Source organism: Microtus ochrogaster, unplaced genomic scaffold, assembly GCF_000317375.1.
Source record: "Microtus ochrogaster isolate Prairie Vole_2 unplaced genomic scaffold, MicOch1.0 UNK66, whole genome shotgun sequence".
NCBI classification, from domain to species: domain Eukaryota; kingdom Metazoa; phylum Chordata; class Mammalia; order Rodentia; family Cricetidae; genus Microtus; species Microtus ochrogaster.
The window spans coordinates 1,488,834-1,505,440 of record NW_004949164.1 but is presented as its reverse complement, the minus strand read 5'-3'; positions in this window follow the sequence as shown (position 1 = coordinate 1,505,440).

Sequence of the window (16,607 nt, the reverse complement as noted above, 5' to 3'; positions counted from 1 at the left end):
TCCCTCCCTCCTTCCTTCCTTCCTTCCTTCTTTCCTTCCTTCCTTCCTTCCTTCCTGTATCTTGTGTGTATGAGTGTTTTGTCTGAATGTATGTAAGTGTGCTACATGCATGCCTAGTGCCTACAGAAGGCAGAAGAGTGCATTTAGATCCCCCTTGGACCGGGGTTACTGCCATGTGGGTGCTAGGAATAAAACCTATAGAAGAGCAGTCAGTGCTTTTAACTGATGAGCTATCTTTCCAGCCCCATATTTTTCTTTTTTTTTCTGTTTTTGTTTTGTTGTTGTTGTTGTTGTTGTTGTTGTTTGTTTTTGGTTTTTTGGTTGTTTTTTTTTTTTTTTGTTTTTCGAGACAGGGTTTCTCTGTAGCTTTGGTGCCTGTCCCGGAACTAGCTCTTGTAGACCAGGCCTGCCTCTGCCTCCCAAGTGCTGGGATTAAAGGCCTGTGCCACCACCTCCTGGCTCGAATTTTTCTTAAGGAATCCCATCCAGGCTATTGATGCTAAGCAATTTGGCTTTGCCCCTCACTCTGGCCCCCAGGGAAGACTTCCTTAACAGAGGCGGAACAAAACAAGGGGCATACATTCCTAGTGGCAAGCTATCAAAGAGAAAGCTTTAGGCTGCGAGTCAGGAAGGACCTGGCCTTCTGTTTCCTCCTCTGCAGATACTTGTAATAATCTCTGCCATGCCTGTTCTAAAATGTGTTATTGTGAAGGTTTAGAACCAGCCAAAATGTCGCTCCAAAATCTTTGAAGTGGGTGAGAATTGTGTCTCCCCGCTGCCTCCTCTCACATCCATTCCCATCGACCTGGTTTTCACTTCCGGCTTAGACTCATGAGGAAGCCTTCCTCTCCAGGTCTTAGCCTTCTGTCATCCAGCTCCGCCACCCGCCCCGCCCCTTCCAAGATCAAACAAAGGGCCTTCTATGCCTTTGAGAAATGCGATCTGGATGGAGTCCAATTCTTGGCAACTCTTAGAAGGCACCCTTTTTGTTATCTGGAAATCTCTGCATTCCTCTTCAGTCCAGGATTTGACTGGACATCCGATGCAGCCACGCCACAGTCAGGGCCCTGAGGCAGCTGTGCAGAAGGCGCCCCTCATCTCCAAGATCTTCAGCCTTCTCCCATTCTCAGTTTTAAGAATAGCTGAGCCTTACGGTGAGTGTATTTTCCCACTTTACAAACGCAAGCATAAACTTATAAAAGGTCACTTGACTTAATATTTCTGTTTGCTTTGTTCATCAGACGCACTAACTACACATATTAGGAACATGAAAAATGACATTTATTTATCTATCTGTTCGGATGTTTCAGGATCCTACACCATAACCTTGGACAGACGGCAACCTACTCTGTTGCTCAGGCTGGGTCTCAAAACTCATGGCAAATCTCTGCTTCAGTATCCCGAGTGCTGGAGTTATAGGCATGAGCCACCCTGGCTTTCCAGTGATGCGTTTGTTGTTGTTTCCTTTTATTTACATTTTTGTGCACGTTTTGCCTTGTATTACCTAATGCTTGAAGGAAACTCTGACTCAGGCTGGCTTTGTTCTGGTCCTGAGCTTTCATGACGCCCACTGGCCCTAACTTAAGGTCCTCCCTCAGCTCCGTCGTTATTAGCAGAAACCCTACCTTCATCTGCTTCAGGAAATAGTTCTGGCAGTTGGTGGCACAAGAGGGAGACTGTGCAAAGATGAACAGGTGCCTTCCTGGGCGCTGCTCATGTCCATTGTTCTCAGCACAGTGGACCTCGGAGGTCCCACCATGTCCTCACATAACCACAGCATCTGAAACACTGTGACTGCCCTGGATGGACATGCTCTAAACATGTAACCAATGGCCACCAAAGGGCTGAAATCTCCCCCAGAGTCCTGTGCTAAATATCAGGAAAGGTTGAGGCCCAGTTATCAACCAGAGGAAGAACTTCACTCCCATGTAGACATTTCACACAGGGCTGACAGCTTGCTTGACAGATCAGAGTTGAAACAATGTTGGGTCAATGTTGGGAGCGACAACATATTAATCAGGACTTAGATAAGAACAGTCTTTGCCCTCTATGTAAACCTAAACCCTAGTTCAGTATCCCAGAGATGGTCCTGAAGGTCATTAGACCTCTTTGCTGGTCCTTCTTCCCAAGAGGCCACAATGAATGAACTCTTCCTTCTCTTGCTTTTCACTACTGTTTCTTTAATTGGCCTCCTGGGAAGTGCTGACTATTGAGACCACCAGGCCCAGGTTTTGAGCATGATAGCTCCAATAACAATGTCCACAGTACTCACAAGAGTTACTGTCTCATTTGGTCATAGGACAAGATGTCTCCCAACAAAGCATAGTCCCAAGGTTGCTGTAACTTAGGTTTACTTTTCTCTGAGAAGGAAGGAGAGTGCTTATATCAGGCTATATTTCAGAGATGAGACTAAAAGATGATTGTATTAATTTATTTTCAAATTTATTTTCTTCCCTCCTGTCCCCCTTTTTTCCTGAGGTGGGTCTCACTCTCCACATTAGGTTGACCTTCAATTCTTGGAAATCCTTTTGTCTCCCCTTTTAAAACCTGGGCATACAGTTGTGCACTACCTCACTTGACTTCAGAGTCTTAATGTTTTCTCCAGTTTTGAGAAACTCAGCTCTTTTGGTGATGTTGTTGTTTTTTATTTTTTTACTCTGGCTTTTTGGGGGGTCCCATCACTCAGCTCCCAAAGAAATCACGTGCAGAACCTTATTATTACTTATGAATGTCTGACCTTAGCTTGGCTTGTTTCTAGCCAGCTTTTCTTAACTTATTCTGCCTACCTTTTGCCTCTGGGCTTTTATCTTCCTCTTACTTCTGTAAATCTTTCTTTACTTCTTATTCTGCGGCTTGTTCCTTGAGTCCTTTCTCCTTCTTTTCTCTTGCTCCTCCCTTTGTCCAGAGTTCTTCCATTTATTCTCTCTCCCTGCCAGCCCTGCCTGTCCTTTCTCCTGCTTTGCTATTGGCCATTTGGTGCTTTATTAGACCATCAGGTGTTTTAGACAGGCAAAGAGTCACAGCTTCATGGAGTTAAGCAACTGTAACATAAATAAACTGTAACATCTTTACATTGTTAAACCAATGTTTCAGAGCATAAGCAAATGTAACACACCTTAAAATAATATTCTACAACACCACTGTGATCCGTGATATCTCACCTTGAGAAGACTAGGACATGACAGTATTGACTCCAAAAGTCTAGAACCTCAGCATACATATATTCCAGCTATGTAATTGATATATAGAAAGGACAGGCATAGAAAGTGGAGGGGATGGTCACCCTGACCTTGTACAGCCCTGGATAAAAGCTAGTCTGCTTCTGTTGCTATAGTGAAAAGTTAGGGCTCACTAAGACCCTGGATTTTATTATATTTGATTGACCGAGGATTTATTATTATTATTATTATTATTATTATTATTATTATTTTGGTTTTTCGAGACAGGGTTTCTCTGTGGCTTTGGAGCCTGTCTTGGAACTAGCTCTGTAGAGCAGGCTGGTCTTGAACTCACAGAGATCTGCCTGCCTCTGCCTCCCGAGTGCTGGGATTAAAGGCGTGCGCCACCATCGCCCGGCTTATTATTTTTATTTGGTATTAGAGTCACAACTTCACTGCCTTTTTGATGTGTGTGCATACATATGTGTGTGTGTGTGTATACATGAACATGTGTGCGCATGTGGAGTCCAGAGGACAACCTTGGATGTCATCCTCAGGAGCATCATCCACCTCCTTTGAGAAAGGATCTCTCCTTGACCTGAAGCTCCTCAGCTGGGGCTAGACTGGTGGGCCAGGGGATCCTGCTGGAAGATAGGATGCCTCCCTGTAACCCAGGCTGGCCTCAAACTCATGATGTAGCCAAGGATGATGCTGAACTAATCCCTTTGCCTCTTCCTTTTGAGTGCTGGGATTGCAGGCATGCAGTACCACACCCAGTTTGTGTACTGCTGGGGATTAAACCCAGGGCTACGTGCAAAATAGGCAAATAGTCTACCAACTGAGCTACATACATCTCAGCCCTTTTCTGTTCTGGGATTCTTATAAGGAGAGACAGAACACCAAAACTTTCTGCCAGGAAACCCATCTATCATGCCTTACTCTGGCTTGGTGAATTCACAGGTAGAAGCTGAAGCCTTTTATAACCTCCATTGATCCTCCCTTTATTACATTTCATTTCGCTCCCTGGTGTGGCAGCATTACCTTCTGGCGGTGTGGCCTGTGTTACAGGGTCGTTACAGACTTGATCATGTGCACATCAGTGCTTATTATGCCACTTAGCTTCTCCTCCTTCTGAAAGGGTCTTTACCCCATCACTAAGTTTGAGGTAGTTTGTTATAGGAAAGTAACACGAACTTTAATAGAAAGCAAGGTACAACTGTAACAAATACAAAAGTCAAGTCCGTGGAACTGAAAAAATGCGCAGAGACTAGAAAAAAATGTGAGCGACATGATGGACAAATGTTGTTTGCCTGACCGTTGCTAAACATGGATGTTACAGGTGCTTCCAGTGAGGGTTCAGCAAGAAATGGGGAACATATTATTAAAAGCCAAAGGAATGGATAAAGGAACTAAATAGATATTTCTCAAAAGAAGACAGACATGGTGCACAGCTCTAATGCCAGCACTTAAGAAGCTGAGACAAAGGATTGTTGCATTTGAGGCTAGCCTGGGCTACATTCAGATACCTTGTGTTAGAGAGAGAGAGAGAGAGAGAGAGAGAGAGAGAGAGAGAGAGAGAGAGAGAGAGAGAATGAATATAGATGACCAACAAGTGTATAAGAAATCAACATCACTGATCGACATCTAATTTCCAATTAAAACCACAGTGAGACATCATTCCATACCTATTAGGATAGACATGTAGAAGGGGATGCACACTGTTAGCGAAAATGAGCATTAGGACAGCCTGCATTGCCTGTACTTCTCCAGTCTTTGGTAGGAAAATGTCCCTCTGCTTCCTCAAGGATCTATGTGGTTGCATCAGAGATAATTCAGATAATCCAGAGTAATCCCTCCATCTACCTAAAAGTCCTTATCTTAATCGCTCTTGCAAAAATAGTTGTTCTGTAAGAGCATTTCCAGGTTCCAGAGATTAAGACCGTCTTTGTGTCTGCCCTACACCCCCCACCACACACACTGTCCTCGCTTATGCCGTTCTCTTTCAGCCCTCATTACATGGCCCAGAGAGAACATGGACTTGGCTCCAACAAAGACAGAGAACTAGGGGACGACCAGTGCCAACCCCTGGACAGCAAGAATTGAATGGGAACTTTCTGAGCTCTCCACCATGCAGTCCTGATGTAAAGGTCTCCTGAGTTGAGAGGGGTACTGGAATCGGCAAACACCAACTTAGTTTTCATCTCCTTCTTTGTTTGTTTGTTTTCCAGATCTTGCAGACTAAAGGTTTGTTGCTAGTCCCAAGACCAAAAGGACCACCTGTATTTCTGGTCAAGCAATAATAAACTTAGGGTTCCTACAATGTTCTCGACAGTGCCAATGCTTTCCGTAGATAACTCAAGGACTCAAGTAGACACTTTATTCACATTTATTGGGTTATTATAAAAGACACAACAGAGGAGCAGCCAAATGAAAGGAGATGTAGGGCAGGAGACGAGGTGGGTAGATGCAAACTTCAATATCTTTTGTGTGTGCACGCTTTCCTCAGTAACCTTAGAATTCGCCACCTCTGAAGCTCTATGTCCTGCTATCTAAAGCGTTTTACACCACTAATTAAATGTGCCATTGGCAATTGAATTAGATCTCAAGTACCATCCCCTCCTTAGAAGATGGCAGCAGACAGCATCTAGTTTCCGATAATCACGCCTCAATTGTTATGGCAACTAGCACCCATTTTGAAGAGCCATGTGTCTTCTCATTAGCAAATAAAAGACATACCTGTCAATCGGGCAATTCAGAGGGCTTTTGGACTTTTGTATTAGGGACAGGGACAAAGACTAAATATTTTCTAATATACTTGTTGACATGCTCTCCCCAGATATCTGAGTTTGGTCTCAAGCTCACATCCTTCTACGGAGTCTCTCCAGTGCTTGATTACACCACATACTTCTATACTTAAAAACAAAAATGAACAAAAAAGCAATAGTGTGGAGATAAAAGTAAAGGCAAAAATCCTTACACCTTTAGTCTCTGACTGACTGTAGCCTGGCCCAGTGACTTGTGATGTTTTATGTAAACATTTAGAATCTATTTCCAATGACTCATTGCCTGGCTCAAAATGACTAACCTCAAGAAAAACAAAAATTGACCACATAATATGGTAGCAAAAAGCTTGTTCCACAGAACCTGGAGCTCTTATTTCACCTAGGCTCTCTGACTGGCCAGTGGACTCCTGGGATCTGCTTGCCACTGTCTCCCAATCCTGGAGCTGTAACCAAATGCAGCCATACCTGGCATTTCCCATGGATGCTGGGAATTCAAACTCAGGTCATCAAACTGGCAGACCAGCTGCCTTCAGCCACTGAGCTATCTCCTCATTCCTTACAATAAACCACTTTTAAATGAAGATTTTTCAAACTTATCCAAAGTAGGTGCATTGTATAATGGTTCTGAAGTGTCTTCCCCGATCAAGATGTCAATATTTTTCTCCCTTCTCCCCCTTCATCTTCTTTTGCTCTCTCCCCTAAATAGACTTGTGTTTCTCCATTTTCTTCCATAACTACAACATCACCATCATGCCTTACAAAGCCAACAATAATTATTTAACGTTATTTAGGATGCAACTTAGGTTCAAACATCCTTGATTATCTCAATGTTGCTGATTCTTAAGGAAAAACATCGAAAGCATGAAACAAATGCAGTCACTGAAGTGGTACATGGTGATCACTTTATGACACATATGACATATACATATGACAAATACATACGACAAATACACATGACATCATATACATATGACAATTTGTTTACTCATTCTTCTGATGCTAGGCATTTGTTTTATTTACATTTATTCTACTGTGGGTAAAACTGGTATAAACATTCTTACTCAAACTCTGTGTAAACATGCTTTACAATTTTCATGGGTAAATATTGGGATTGTTGGGTCATTGATTATATGAGTTTAACTTTCTAAGTTTAACTTTCTAAGAGCATTTCCTGCTCTTCCAAAGGTCCTGAGTTCAATTCCCAGCAACCATATGCTGGCTCACAACAATCTGTAATGAGATCTTGTGCCCCCTTCTGGTATGCAGGCAGAACACTGTATATACTAAATAAACCTTTAAGAAAAAAAGAGAAAATCATTTTTCTCAAGTGGAGTGTTACTGTGTGTATCAACTGCACTTCCAGGCAAGCCTTTGTCGAAGAGTAGCTGGCCAATAGAAAATTGGCTCTAGTGAGGGCTTTTTAATGTTTTGTTTGGTCATTTTTTGTATTATTTTTGTTGTTGTTTCTTAAGTTTATCCATTTTGATTTTTATTTGTGGGCATTTTGGGGAGGAGGAGGAGAAGGGAAAAAACATGAACCTGAGTGTGGAGGGAGGTGGGAAGGAGTTGGAGGAATAAGAGGAGGGGAAAGAATACGATCAAAATATATTGTGCAAAAATTTTTAAATAAATTAATTAATAAAAAAGAAAAAATACTAATAAATCCCCAACTTGATTACACTTATTTAGCTTTTTGCTTTTGTTTTTTGAGACATGGTTTCTTTTTGTTGCTCTGGCTGTCCTGGAACTTGCTCTGTAGACAAGACTGGCCTGGAACTCAGAGATCTGCCTGCCTCTGCCTCTTGAGTGCTAGAACTAAAGCCGTGCACCACCACCACCCAGAAACATATGTAGCTCTTTAATCGTCATATTTCTCATATTTACCTGCCCACAGAACATCCACACATCTGAAAATATAAGCACATTAGACTACATCATCTTAAGATTTTCCCTGCTTTAAGCAGTGAGAGATGCCAAGTCATTCAAAAGCAGAATTGTTAAAGAGCAAAAGTTTGGTTTAGATTTATATGCTGTGTTGGCTAGTTGACATAATCTACAGACATTTCAGGGAAGAGGGCCCCTGAGTTGAGAAAATGGCTATAACATATTGGTCTGTAGACAAGCCTGTGGTGCACTTTCTTAATTGATGATTGCGGTGGGAGGCTCGGTTCACTGTGGGCAGCATCATCTCCGAGAATGCCATCCTGAGAGCTAGAAGAAAGACGTCTGAGCAAGCTGTGGGGAGCAAGCAAGAAGGCATCACTCTTTCATGGCCTTTGTATCAACTCTGACCCTAACTTCCCTTAATGATGGTGTATGACCTGACAGTTGCAATATGAAGTAAAGCCTTTCTTCCCAAAGTTGCTTTTGGTCAGCAATCAAAACCCTAACTAGGGCATAAACAAATTAATTGAAGTCCAGGATGAGCATGAAGCTCCTAAGAGGTAGAAAGTATAGAGGACACTGCTGTGTTCTGTGGTGCAGAGAGGCACTAGCAGACAAACGCTGGGATGGAGGCCAGTCAGGCCACAGAGAGTCTGCGATACCAAAGCTAAAAACAATACAGGATTATCAACCGCGTGGTTGCTCATACCTGTAATCCCAGTACTCTGGGGAATGAGGCAGGAGAATAACTGTGACTTCCCCTAGCTTGAACCACAGGGTGAAACTGTCTCGAAAGCAAGGAAATGAGGCAGAGACTGCAGCCCATAGAAGGTCTTGCAGGCTGTGATGAGGGTGAGACAGCCAGGAGCCTCTCTAGGAGAGCCGTTCTAATAAATGGGAGTTGAGCGGAGGACTTTCTGTAAACCCGGAAACAAGATAAGATAAAGTTGTACTCATCCTAATCCCATGCTATAAAAACTTAAGCTCATAATCACGCACTGTTGTGGAATGCAATCCCTGCAGACTCTAGCACATCTGTGTGCCATGGCACAGGCAGTGGCTGCTGCTGAGACTGTCTTGTGAAGAGAGCAAACAACACTGGAAAAAACCAGATCACCTTCAGGAATGGAAGGTTTGCCTGCGCAACCTGGGTAGAGCTCATCTCTACCCCACGAAAGAAAGATATGCATGCCCACTGCTCTTGATGAAGATATGCATGCCCACTGCTCTTGATGAAGATATGCATGCCCACTGCTCTTGATGAAGCATTCAGGTCCCAGTAGACTCAGAGTGCCTCTCCTGAAATGCAACTTATTAGAAGGCAGGTGTAATCTCGCCCTCTTTGGTCACTCTTTGGAGACCTGGGAACTCAGCCTACATTTAAGAAGGCACGCTGAGCATCTGTTCACTGTCCTGACGTTATAAACACCTTCCATGCTCATGTGTCTTCCTAGTACCCACAACACGATAGAAAGTGGACTCTTAGCTTGGATTGGGGCAAAAGTTTAATCACTTCAAAATTCTTTCCAGTCACATATGAACATCTTCCTCTCCACAGTTCCAAATCCTAATTTGTCAACAGGGAAGTTCCACCTAATACCAGGAGTTAAAAACAAACAAACAAAAAAGCTACAGGGGCTCAATTACAGAGGTTCCTCAAAAAGCCAGAAATACATTTACCGTATGGCCAAGATATACCACTCTTGGGCATATACCAAGAAGACTGCGTATTCTACTATGGATTTACTCATTCATGTTCATTGCTGCTCTGTTCACAATAGCTACAACATGGAAACAACCTAAATATCCGTCAGCTGAAGAATGGGTAAGCAAAACACAATAATACAACAATGGAATTTCATTCATCTCTAAAGGAATATGATATATCCATGTAAATGAATGAAGCTGGAAAAATTATACTGAGTGAGGTAACCCAGGCCAAGAAAAACAAACATGTGTTTTCATTTATATGTAGTTCCCAACTTCCAATCTTCAAATCTGTGTGTCTGACTTGGGGGCCTATAGAAGCTAGAGAACTAGGAAGGGTCCTTGGAAAGTGGAGAGATAAAGTGCCAAGGAAGGGGGACAGTCGAACACACAGGTGTGCGAAGGGGTAAGGGATGATAATAGGGTGGTAGTGAGGAGGGGGTGGGGGTATGGCAGAGGAGGGGTAGGAGTAAGGGTTACTAACATTAAGGATGTTTAGGGAAAAAAAGTGTAGGAACATACTCTTTTATAAGCTTCCTAAAAACATTTGTAAAGAGTTTAATTGGAGTTCCCCTGCATGGGGGATAATTCTCCTCCTAGAAACCACAGGTTATTAACAAAAAGTCCAGTGCCAGGTTGAGTTGGTAGCTGGTGGCATCCTGGAGACCCCACAACACAATGTAAGCCACTGCCATTCCACTTGGCTGTCCACAAGAATTTGATAGTAAGGCACCATTGATGAAGATATGGCACACTTTCTCAGTGTGTTGTTGATTTCTAAACTTTGGGGCTCTGAGACAAGAATTTTCTTGCATTTCTTTAAAGAAAGTTATTTTGTTGTCACAAGTTGAGAGAAGACCATCCCTTTGTTCCAGGGAATGATCCTATCAAATACCTATCAGATCTTGAAAAGCAAAAAGAACCAAATTCATCCAAAGTTCCCTGAATCAGCAGAGTTGTCCAAAAGTCAGAAGAGTTCGCACTGCAGTGTTGGCCTCTTACAAACCTTTCTCTCCCTCTCTCCCCCCGCCTCTAGCCTTCTCTTGCCCATGAGTCAGAGTGGTGTGAGTTACTTGAATTCCTGTAGTTAGACCTGGGCACAGCACTGTCTCCCCCACAGCCTCCTCCAGCCCATTAAGCCGGGTGTAATGGACAAGAACAAGACCTCAGGAAGGACACATTATGCTTCTCACTACCTTCCTACTGCAACCTCCAAGGGACAGACTTCCTTTCGGAGCCAGTTGGAGGAGGGACACTTGGCATTCAAGACAGACCCATCAGGAAGTCTGTATTCTGCCAGCTGCTTCAGTGGAGACTCGAGTTTAAGGCACTGTTTGGCCATACTGCTCAAACTTTATCACATCGGGCAGGTTGGGGGAGGGGTGCTCAGAAGCTTTAGAGTATATAAGCTTGAAAATTAAATACACAAGGACAGTTAGTGAGAGTCCTGTATTTCCACACAGGTGTTATAGGGAATTTCCATGAGGTGGTGGAGGGATAAGTAAATTTGAATAATTTAAGTTTTTGGTCTGGATCTACCCCACTGAAAGAATTCAGACAAGTCGTTTTGGCTTTCAGAACCTGCTTTTTCCGCTGCACATCTGAGGAGTGATGCGTGCTCCGTCTCTGTAACTGGCTGGCTGTGACGACGCTGAGTGAGGTTAGGGTGTAGCATGCTCATGAACTAGGAGTCCGGCACAAACCTAAGTGGCGTTCCTCTACAGTGGCGGACCACTGGAGTGCGGCCTATGTTTCTCTCTTGCAGTCTAGAAGGCAGGAAGATCCTGAATGGGGACCGACAAAAGCAACAGAAGGGCCTAATTCAGAATAGACAAGAGAAAGGGAAGGGAGGATAAAAGTGCCTGAGGTGGACGTGGGTCGTCGCAGAAGACGTTGTTTGAATCTGTTGGAGAGGTACACTACATCTCAAAAAGGTTGTCCTGTGTTTCCTTTGTGTTCAAAGAAGTCAAAACAGAAACCTAGTGTTGAACTTTAGGTAGGATTATATCATGAACAAGGCCTAAAATCTAGATGGCTGCTCACTGTGTGTGTGTGTGTGTGTGTGTGTGTGTGTGTGTGTGCATGTGACCTTGAGCCATTTCCAGGAAGGCGGAAGTCTGACTGGAAAAAACAGACAGAGGCTGGGATCTGATTCCTTGCACTCTGGTGTCCCACCAAATTTAAGATGACAGGAGTTTAAAGTCAAGACATAGTTGAGGTTAGTGGTATATTGGCTTTTATAGACTTGATAGAAAGCACATGTCCAACAATTTCCAGCTAAAATCTTTTTTGTTAAAATTATATTTCTTGCCATTCCGGTAGAAACTTTCAGTCCCTTCAAAGGTTTGTGTGCATAAGCCTACATTCATGCCACCATGTAAAGTTCTCTCTATCGGTGATGGGCCAGCTGGGTGGCAGTGTCACCTGGCAGCTGACTGGGAGTCTGTTGCTCTGCCCAGATAGAATTGGTGGGGAGGCAAAAACAAGTTCAACAGCTCTTCTCTGGCAACTTGTTTCTCTTAGAGCTGCAGTTACTGTGCAGGTCTTGGGTGGCCAGGGTCTGAGACCCTAGTCCTCAACGACTTTACAGTTCTCTCGAGCCTCACTTCTGACAACCAGGGCCTGCAACTTCTCTTTATAACCCTTTACCTTCACACTCAGCTCTCTGCCCTCCTTTGGCATCTCTCTACTTTTCCACATTCCTTCTTCCTTGGCTCCATCCTAACTGTTCAATTGCTTCTTCAGCCGTCAGACATTGGGTTCCTTGCTCTTCTGCAAGACGCCCACAGGCGCTCCTCCTGCCTTCACTCTGTGGGCTCTCTCTGTTACCAACTCAGCCCTCACTACAAATGTGTGCAAGAAGTGGTCACTCGAGAGAAGCCCTTTATTGATTGGGTCTACTGCTGCAATACCAGCAGAGGCAGTGTGAAAGAGTGTCTCCCAGCCAGCTCACTGAGCTCGACTATAGCTCACAAAGGGATATCTGGACCAATTATAGCTACTTGTTTGGTCAAATCACAGTTTACCTGTTAGCATCAATTATAGTCTTTAAAGTTTCTGTTCTGATCCAATTACATAGCCTTTTATTTTGGACCAATCACAAGCCTAGCCTCCTTTTTTTTTTTTATCATCAAGTACAGTAGTCTCTCTTCCAGGCTATGAGGAAAAATGCCTCTACGGTCCCTCTGGCATAGGCAGAAATGGTTGCAGGGTCATCTAGGAAAGTCTGGTACAAACTGTTTCAAACAGCCGTGGCCGAGGATGTGCCTTTGGGGACTGGGGCAATCCGTTGCCATGACTGATAACTTTCATCATGGTTCCAAGATGCCTGCAGAGTGGTCCAGGTAGCTGACTTTAGTAAGGATCATGTGGCCAGCTCTTAGCCCTTTAGCTCAAAGCAGCCATGGCAACAGGCAGCGTCCAACAACTGCTAAGTAGGGGATCAGATGCCCTTATAACCACTCCTTCCCTTAAATTCAGGAAGACTAACATCAGAAAGAGTGCTTATAGTAAGAATTTACAGTGAACAATGATGGTGATTTTAGTGTGTTTTGCCAGTGTTTTAATAGTGTTTGATACTTGCTCAGTACCCCAGAGGTTCCATCTCAACTGTCTCAGTAGACACCCCTTAAGATTTATCACCCAGTGATTCTGTTCCTATGTTTGTATATGGAACTTGTGATGTTGAACTTGAAGTCTGTGATGTTTGCATAGTGATACTATTGACTGACAACAAATTTCTTAGAATGCATTCCTGCCAATAAGCATGCACAACTTTGTGCTTAAGATCAAGATCTTAGATTCAAAGGGGTGCTTTGAGGAATAAAAATCACCTCTTTTTACTGGCGGTGAAACTAAGGAAGTAAGCTGAGAGCCCACACAAGACTTCCTGGACCACACTGTGGCGCCTGTTTGGAGACCTAGTACATTGCTTCACATGCCTGACTGGGTGTCAGCATTATCATCACAGAGGACGTTAGAATTTCCAGATGACATACATAGGGCATAAGAAAAGGGAATGAAGAAAAAGAACCCAGAAGAAGGAAGATGATTTTACCATCCAGAAAGGACATGATCAGGACTGAATAACTGCGTCTGATGGGAGCTGGGAGGAAAAGAAGCAAGCAGCTAAGAGGGCAATAGGGCAGCTGGTTAGCAGTGCCCGGCTGTGGCCACCCGCTGAGTCTGGGCTCCCAAGGAAAAAAAGACAAGAAGTCCCAACTTTAGTCAAATCACTTTTCTAATTAAGTATTACTCCTTTTTTGGGGGGGGGGGGATAACTGAAGTCTATTTATTTCAGGCTAGAAGTTGAAATAAATTGGGTGTCTCCTTCATTTTTTTTAAATTAGCCCCTCATGCTAGTTAAGTTTTGTCAACCCCCAAAATCAGTCACCTGGGAGAAGGGAACCTTGACTGAGGAACTGCTTCCATCAGAAGCCTGTGGACGTGTCTGTAGGATATTTTGTTGGTTAATGATTGATGTGGGAGGACCCAGTCCACTGTGGGCAGTGCCAGTTCTGGGCAGGTGGTCCTGGGCTGTATAAAGAAGCAACATGACCAGTGTTTCTCCAGCCTCTCCTTCCCCTGGGCTGCTTCTCTCAGCGATGGACTCCATGCCAAACAAACCTTTCTCCCCTAGTTGCTTTGGTCAGGATGTTGTATCTCAGCAACACAGAAGCAAACTAATATACTACATGACGTTTATATTCCCCAGTTCAGCAGATAACGTTCAAAGGTCTAGAACACAATTCAATCAAAGTCTAGGTGATTAGGACAGAAATCCAAGTATGTTGTTCCAAGATTTATTGCTCTAATCTTTAGGATTATCTGAACTAAAACGCAGGGGAGGACAGGGAAGTCAGTGTCTTGAGGCAGGGAGGGAGGTGCCTTAAAGGATTTGAGGAGCTCTGTAGGTGGCTTAGCCTGCCATTGCTATAGGTCCCTCCCTGCAGATTAGGGGCCTCCAAGATCAGAGGTCCTGACATGAGGAAAGGCTTCCACTTCCCAAGATAAACCATGAACGCTTGGGCTCCGCCAGCACAGGGAGTAATTCCCACTCAGATGCAGCTGCTTTGGTGTGAACTTGAGGAGGGAGAGTTTGGGAAGACGGCCGCATAGAGCAGGAGCGGAGTCATTTCCGGTCTGGTAGCCATGCTCTCCTGCTCCACTAAGCGGAGCTGGCTGTGCTGAGCTGGCCATGCTGAGCCTGTGGGCAGAGGGGCCTGAGTTCGGGGTGGGAAAGAGGGAAAAAAAAATCTGAGAATCTTTTGCTAGTCAAAGTATTTTTGAGTGTCCTTTTCATAGTTATATAGTCAGTTATAGTTAGTTAGTTGGTCTGGTTAGTTGATGAATTTGCCTCCTTCTTAACAACTCTAGAGCATTACCAGGCATACTGGCTCAAACCTTTAATCCCAGTCCTCGGGAGGCAAAGGCAGGTGAATCTCTGTGAGTTCCAGACCAGCCTGGTCTGTAGAGTGAGTTCTAAAAGAGCCAGAGCTCTCTCGAAACAACAAAAAATAAATCAATAAGATAATTCTCAAGCATCCTGAACAGCTATCGCAGATTAATATCCACCCTTCTTTATTTTATATCTTTTTACCATTTCAGTCAACACAGGCAACAGTTTAACCAAATATCTTGTTCTAGCATCGCCAAGATTGTTATCTTTCCAGCCTGGAGTATCTGTTTCCTTGATACAAAAATGGGTGTGGACTAGAGGTAATTTATTTTTTAAAGTAACACAGTACTGTGCCGCTGAAGACCAGAGGTCACACTTTCAGAAATGATTACCCTAGGCTGACCTTGAACTCCCAAGATTTACCACTGCCTCTGTGGGTCTGCTCTGTCTGGGGGAGGCAAGAAGGCTGTGCCTTTGCCTCTCAAATATCAGCAGAGGGAACTTGACACAAGGCGGTGCGTTCCACAGAAGGCAGACCAAGAGGTTGCTGCTGCTGCTCCTGCTGCTGCTGCACTACCACAAACTCTCTAGTGGAGCATGTGAAACTTCTTCAAAAGCAAAACTCCCCCAAAGGGACTTGAGATTAAGCTCTTCAACAGCAGGTGTCTTAATGAGATCTCCAAATAAGATCAAAGCAATGTCTAAACTGACAGAGATGCAAGTTTTTTCACTGAAACGCCATGAATCTGAAATAGCAAAGTGACATGACTCCAAAACACAAAAAATTCTTCAATCACTGAGGGTTTTTTGTATTTTCAAGACAGGTTTCCAAGAGCCTGTCCTGGAACTAGCTCTTGTAGACCAGGCTGGCCTCAAACTCACAGAGATCTGCCTGCCTCTGCCTGCCAAGTGTGCCACCACTGCCCAACATATTTAATAAAATTATAGCAGAAAATTTTCAAGTTTATACAAATAAATGGCCATCTCTATTAGTTATGCTTTATTGCTGGGAAAACACCACAACCAAAGGCAACTTAAGGAAGACCGTTGTTTTGGTTGATGGTTCCACAGGGAAAGGTCACGGTGACTTGAAAGGCATGTCGGCAGACACTGAGGGTTCACATGTCCATCCGCATGGAGGAGGCAGAGAGAAGAAATTGAAATGCGTGAAGGCTATGAACTCTCAAAGCCTGCCTCCAGTGACATGACTCCTCCAGGAAGGCTGCACTCTGTAAGAGGTTCATAAATTCCCCAGGGGCATCCACTGGGGACCCAATGTTCCAAATATGTGAGCCTGTGGGGAACAGTTCTCATTCAAGCACCACGACATCCAAATACAAGAGGCATTTAGCACCCCCAAATATGTGACTAAAAAAAGCTCTCCATAATATTCATGGTCAAATGTCAAAAATATTAAGCAAAGAAATGATGAGAAAGGATGTAAGAGAAAATGACAACTCACAGCAAAGGCAAGCCCATCAGTAACATCGGATCTCTCAGCAACAGCCATAAACGCCGGGAAAGCATGAACCAAACAGGATAATGTGTCCCAAGCCCTGAGCATCAATAACTTCTGATCAAGAGTATATACCACAACAACCGTGCCAGTACTACAGAAGATACTCAAAGGAGAGCTTCAGCTGTGAGAGCACAGGAGACAATAAACTTAATGGGGGG